Raw genomic sequence first — 6,626 nt, forward strand, 5'->3', positions numbered from 1 at the left:
CCTCTCTCTCTGCCCCTTCCCCGTTCATGCTCTGTCTCTCTCTGTCCCAAAAATAAATAAACGTTGAAAAAAAAATTAAAAAAAAAAAACAAAAAACATAAATTAATTAAATTAAATAAACAAACAGAAAAAAAGTGACTCCTCCAAGCTCTTTCTGCTTCACCGACGGTTCCAGGACCCAGGTGGGGACCTGTGCCCTGAGCCGCTGGGACTCCTGGCCCCGGTCTCCATCCTTTGCCTAGCAACTCTGTGTTGTCTTCCAGAAAGCCAGAGAGAGCTGTTGCTTGTCAAAACTCTTGTCAGGTGTAGCTGAGGTGAAGCTGCCCGGAGAGCAAGAACTCTTCCCCACCCGGGATTTTGTTCTCTGCAGGACTGAAACTCCAGGCAGGCGGGACCGTGAAGTTCACCCGCCACGGATGCCCCATGGCATACCCAGGTATACAACAGAGTGGGGGACAAGGCAGCATTTGTCCCATGGAATGAATGAGTGAGTGAGTGGTGTCTACCCCATTTCTCTCTCTTGCCCTGCCCTACCCCCCCCCCCCCCCCCTCAGCCGGGGGAAGCTGCTGAGGGTCCGGTCACCGTTGCTTCTGGAACGGCGACACCCATGTGGACGCTCCCGGCCCAGCATCCCTCGACTCAGCGCTGTGGGGCTGAGGAGGGCAACGGGCATCTCCTCAGTTCAGGGCCCCACGCTGGGGACGAGAACCCAGACCCCACTTCCTATACCAAGGGTCCTCAAAGATTCTTGCCCTATTCGGCCTTTCCAGCTGCCAGCCACGTCCCACCAATACTGTGACTTGATCCCATACTGAGGGGCTGGGGAGCCAGGAGCAGGACTGTAACGAGGCTTGTGTTCCTCTGGCCAAGGCGCAGTTACCTTACATAATCTTCACCGCAACCCCGGGAGGCAGGTACTATTATTTATCATCTCCTCTGGCAGTTGGGGAACAGATGCTCAGAGAGGCTGATTTGCCCCAGGTTCTGGGACTTGAGCCCACACGGCCTGACTCTAGGGTGGGTGCGCTCACCTCGGCCTCAGCTTGGCGGGGAAGCGCCCCCATTCTGCAGGCAGGGGTAGCTTCCTCAGCCTCTCCTGAGCTCGGTCCGCTCATCTGTGAAAGGGGCTTGGAGGAACCGTGAGGAACCTCCGGCCCTGAAGCCCGGAGGCTAACTCCCCCAGCAGCCGAGCCTGACCTTGGTCCGCCCCATTTCATGGCAAACCCTGACCTTGCCTGACCGGGAGGCCATTTACAGGGGGTTGTTAAATCCCAGGAAGGAGAACTATTCAAAACCGTTTGGAGCTTGGAGAGGGTGTGGTGCCCTGGGGGTGTCATTTAGTATAGGGTATCTGCGACCCTCTGTCCTCGGACTTCTCTGAGGTCATCAGAACAGCTCTGGCGGTTTGGGATCAGGGGTTAAAGTGTTTACAGCATCCTCCACACAAAGCTGGCGGACAGCAGGTACTCAATAAAAGACAACCCTCCCTTCTTTTAGGGTGACACAGCTCCTTAACCTCTTTGTCTCCAGCCCACTCTGGAACTAGACTTCTTGTGCATTTCAACGGCTGCCAATAGGTATGAGGAAGAATCCCCATAACAGGGTCTGCTGCTCAGTACTGAAGGCAAGATAAACAAACCTTGGTACTTCCTTTCCAATTTCCAAAAAAGCCCAAACTTCTTTGTCTTGTCAGTTCTTCACAAATGTTATGGTTTCCTTGTCAAAAAGGTAGAAAACCTATCTGCTCCGGTCACTTCTTTGGGTCTGATGTCTTTGGGGGCCCCAAACGTATGAAATTAAATCGTTTTTCTCCTGTTAATCTCTCTTTTATTACAGGAGGTGTCACAGCCAAGAACCTAGAAGGGTAGAAGCAAATTTCTTTTTCCTCCCCTACAGTGCATTCCTTCTAAGAAAGGAACAGGGAAGCATGGCGGCAGGGGCGATGGGCTCACAAAGAGCTTGGACAAACAGGTTCCAGCCTGGCGGACCTGAAGAGGGCAACTTGCTGGCCGCGGCTTATCCTTGCGGGAGCCGGGACAACACAGGCCTTTTATGAGCAAGGAGGCTGGGCTCGCAGAGCCTCATTAGGACTGTGGCAGAAACTTGGCTCTGGCTGGATTTCTTAAGGAGAAACAAAAGGAGGAGCGCAGCAGCCCGCTGGGCAATTGTCCTTTGCCCCCCAACCATACCCCCTGCCCCTGCTACCCACCAGCCCCTGGGAAGACAGGGGCCTTGAACATCAGCTCATTCTAGGGGAGGCCTCTCAGGAGGGAAAAGAGCCCTGTTCCAACCTTAGGCTTAATAAGGAAGCAAAATGCTCCTTACAATTCCCTGGAAAGATCTGAAATCCTAGCCTGTGGGGGTGCAGTGGGAGGTGCTTTCCCAGGAGCCGGCAGCTTTGCAGAAAAACAAGGATTAAAGAAGCAATTAGAGGTTTGACAGCCACCAATCAGAGGAAGAAAGCAAGAAGAAACCAGCAACGGGTCATCAGGGAGCCTCAGGCCCTTCAAAATTTGAACAGTTGCAAAAAACCCAAACAAGCCTCTCCTCCCCCACCCACCAAGTCTGGGAGTGGTGGCTTAAATTGGGTTAGCGCCTAAGTGGATCTCCCTGTAGAACCATCTGTCTGTGCCCTTCCTCATCCCTAAACTTGATTTGTTGGACGTATGCTTATACATGTAGTCTGCTTGGTTTTTTTCCTTTCCAATCAATGTTATTGAGATATAATTTACGTACAACAAGATGCAACCATTTTACTGAAGTTTGACAAGTATGTATACCTCGATCAGGCTTGAGAACATTTTCATCACCCTAAGAATGTCTTCTGGCCTCTTTGCAGTCAACCCCCTTCCTAGCCCCAGCCCTAGGCATCTACTGATCTGCTCTCTGTCACTATACGTTAGTTTTGCCTTTTCTAGATCTTCAAGATATAAATGGAATCATGCATTCCTTTATGTCTGACTTCTTTGTTATGGTTGCTGTTGTTCAGATGCTGTTGTAAATAGAATTTTTGGGGGGGCGCCTGGGTGGCTCAGTCAGTTAAGCATCCGACTTTGGCTCAGGTTGTGATCTCACAGCTCATGAGTTCGAGACCCGCATCCGAGACTCTGTGCTGCCAGCTCGGAGCCTGGAGCCTGCTTCTGATTCTGCATCTCCCTCTCTCTCTGCCCCTCCCCCCGCTCATGCTTTTTGTCTCTCTCCTTTAAAAATAAATAAACACTAAAATAAATTTTTTTCATATTCAAATTGCTCGTAGCTAGCAAAAATTATTTCTTTCTTGTATAATTAACCTTGTGTCTTGTGATCTTACTGAATTCACTAACTAGTTTTAGTTCTTGTTATACAGATTCATTAGGACTCCATAGTAAACTGTTATATCCTCTGTGACTAAAGACGATTTTACTTCTTCTTTTCTGATCTTTATATCTTGTATTTATTTTTCTTGCCTTATTGCGTTGACTGGGACCTCTAGTGCCACACTGAAAAGTGGTAAGCATAGATGGTCTTGTTGCTGATCTTAGGGAGGCAGGCAAGCAATCTTACTATCAGTATGAAGTTAGCTGTAGATTTGTTGTAGACACCCTTATTCAGGGAGAGGAACTCCTTCATATTCCCAGTTTGCCAAGAGCTTTTTCCAGGAATGGGTATTCGGTTTTGTCAAATGCTTTTTCTGCATCTACTGCCACAATCACCTGGTTTTTCTCTTTTATTCTGTTCCTATGCTATATTGATCGACCTCCAAATGTTAACCAACCTTTCATCCTGGGGACATCTCTCACTTGCTTTGATGCATAATCCTTTTCATGTGTCGCTGGATCTGAGCGCTCCTGTTTTGACAAGGATTTTTACCCATTTTAACCCCTGATGTACCCCGAGCCTAGAACACTACCTTAAACAGAGTAAATGCTCAATAAATAGGTGTTGAATAAATGAATGAATGAAATCTCTTCCTCCACGTGGCAGTCAAAGGATGTGCACATTTCAACATTTTGGCAAAACGTCCAGACTTCCTTCTGAAAATATTGTCCCAGCCTTCACTCCCACCAACCCGTATGCCAGGCAGGGAGGGAACATTGGTGCCCCGCACTGCAAGAATGCACAGCAACATGACCTGGTAGCCACAGCCATGATCCCTTTGCTGAGTGCCAGGTAACAGGAGAGGGAAGCACTCGATGCCCCCACGCGAACAGCAGTGGCCTCACAGAAAAGCTGATTTTTGAGCTGGTCTCAAATGAGGTCCAGAAGGCATCGGGCCAGCAGAGGAAGGGGGCATCCTAGGCAACAGCATGTTCTAAGGCACAGAGGCATGAAAGATCATTGCATCAGCCACTCACTAGCTGTGTGACCTTGGGCAAATTTGTCTTGCTTATCCATAAAAAGGAAACGAAAACAACAGGGCTGCCAAACATGGTGAGTATCCAACAAGATAATATACATGAAAGACCTTGGAAAAACTCTAACATGAAGGCAGAGTTACTATTAACAAGGAGGCAGGGAGGGCTGTGCATGCGTCCAGCACAGCCTAGGCTAGCTGAGCAAAAGAAAGCAAGAGCCTGGGGGCACCTGGGTGGCTCAGTCTTTTAAGCATCCAACTTCTGCTCCGGTTGTGATCTCCCAGTTCATGGGTTCGAGCCCTGCATTGGGCTCTGCGCGGACAGTGTGGAGCCTGCTTCGGATCCTCTCTCTCTGCTCCCTCCCCACTTGCACGTGCACATTCTCTCTCCCTCTCTCTCTCTCTTTCTCTCAAAATACATAAACAAACTTAAAAAAAAAAAAAAGGCCAGAGGCTGGGGGCACCCCACTGGCTCAGTTGATAGAGCATGTGACTCTTGATCTCAGAGCCACGAGATCAAGCCCTGCGTTGAGCATGGAGTCGCCACCAAGATAAATAAATAAATAGAGGCTGGCACCCAGCCCTGGTGTTAGAAGCCTGGGTCCCAGCCTCAGACACTTCCGTGAGAGCAGCCAATGTGGAGGGCTGTGTCTCAAGGATGGCATCCCCTCGGGTTAGAATCCTGCCTAGATGAGAGAGGTTCCTTCCTGGTTAACAGGGTTGTATTACTTTCTCCTTCCTTGTACTCATGCCCCATAAATCATCTTCAGCTAAGACCAACGCTGACTTCACAAGCAGCTAAAGCAAGGGATCTGGGAGATCCAGGAAACATGAAGAAACTTGATTTTTTTTTTCTTCCTGTTTGCCTTATTTCCTTCCTTTCCTCTTTTTCCTCACATCATGGAGCACTCGTATGGCTTTCCCTCTTTCTAAGCCTGGGAGTAATGGTTTTAATATGGAGTATTCACTGCATTTGCGTTTTGGATGACTGCTCCTAAAAGCTGTTTTTAAAGAGTCCCAGCAATCAAATACCCAGCTCCTGTGTTTGCACACCATTTCCCTTCTGCTTAAGCTCTCTTTGTGTTTACACACTGGACATCTAGCAGCTTGGTTAGGTCAAGGTACTGCTTTTAGCCACTCTGGAGATTGAAAACATGGTATATTCTGTACGTAGTACTCCGGAGGGGGATGGAAGTCGGGAATGACAGACTGGGTAAAGGGGCAGATTTTTTTACTGCAGAGTAGGTGAGAGGCATGAAAACTTTCAACGACAGTAATGGAAGGAACACAGAGAAGGAGATGGCTTTGGGAGAATTTCAGGAGACAGAAATGCCAGGTGAGTGAGGGGCTGCTGAGAGAAACAGAGAGTGGGGAGTCCAAGGTAACAGGAAAGTTTCTGGTGTTAGTGGCTGTGCAGATGCTGGTGTCACCACCAGGACGGGAAATACAAGAGGCAGGGCAGGTTTGGGGAAGGGGCAAAATGGAAAGATGAGTTCAGTTCGGCACAAGTATTCATTAGCTTCTTGGGTCATTACTGGCGGCAGGTACCTTGTCAGGAACAACCAGAAATAAGAAACAAGATCCCTGCTCTCCTGAAGCTTACACTCCAGGGGTAGACGGTCAGCTTAGAGGAATAAATCAGCAAAATAACTGCAGGGGCCTATGTGAGCAAATGAAGTGGAATCATGTGATAGAGGCTGCTGCAGGGCGACCAGGGAAGGCCTGCCTATCAGACTTGGAGGGAAGATGCCAGCTGAGTTTGACAGTGACCCAAGGACAAGTAGAGAAGCAGCTTGAATACAGAAGCTTGGAGCTCAGAAGCCTGGGTGGCAGATGATCAGAAAGGATAGGCCAAAAGCGTTTTTGCAGGACATAATGCTAATTACAGAAAAATCAAAAAAAAATTAGGCTGTTTTATGTGTTTTCCCTAAGCTGGACGTTGAATACAGAGCTGCGGGATGCAATATGTAATTTATACACCTTTTTTGCACATCGTATCACAAAAACTAAACTAAAAATACACTAAAAAAAAAAAAAAAAAAAAAGGAAGAGTCCCGGCCCTGGGTCCCCCTAGGCTTTGCCAAGGCGGCTCTGTCTGCATCAGAGCGCGGACCGAGCGGCGTCGGCCGGTTCTCACTCCCGGTGCCTTGGCCCAGACCGGCCCCGCCCAGCCTTTCTCTCGGAGCAGACGCCCGCCCAGGCTGCGCCGTCGCCCCGCCCACGCTCACATGCCGGCCAATGGGCGCGCGGGATCCGGGCCCACACCCCCGCCGCGTGCCGCCCCGGGCTCGC

This window comes from Herpailurus yagouaroundi, unplaced genomic scaffold, assembly GCF_014898765.1.
Source record: "Herpailurus yagouaroundi ecotype Mexico unplaced genomic scaffold, PumYag 77, whole genome shotgun sequence".
In the NCBI taxonomy this organism is placed as follows: Eukaryota; Metazoa; Chordata; class Mammalia; order Carnivora; family Felidae; genus Herpailurus; species Herpailurus yagouaroundi.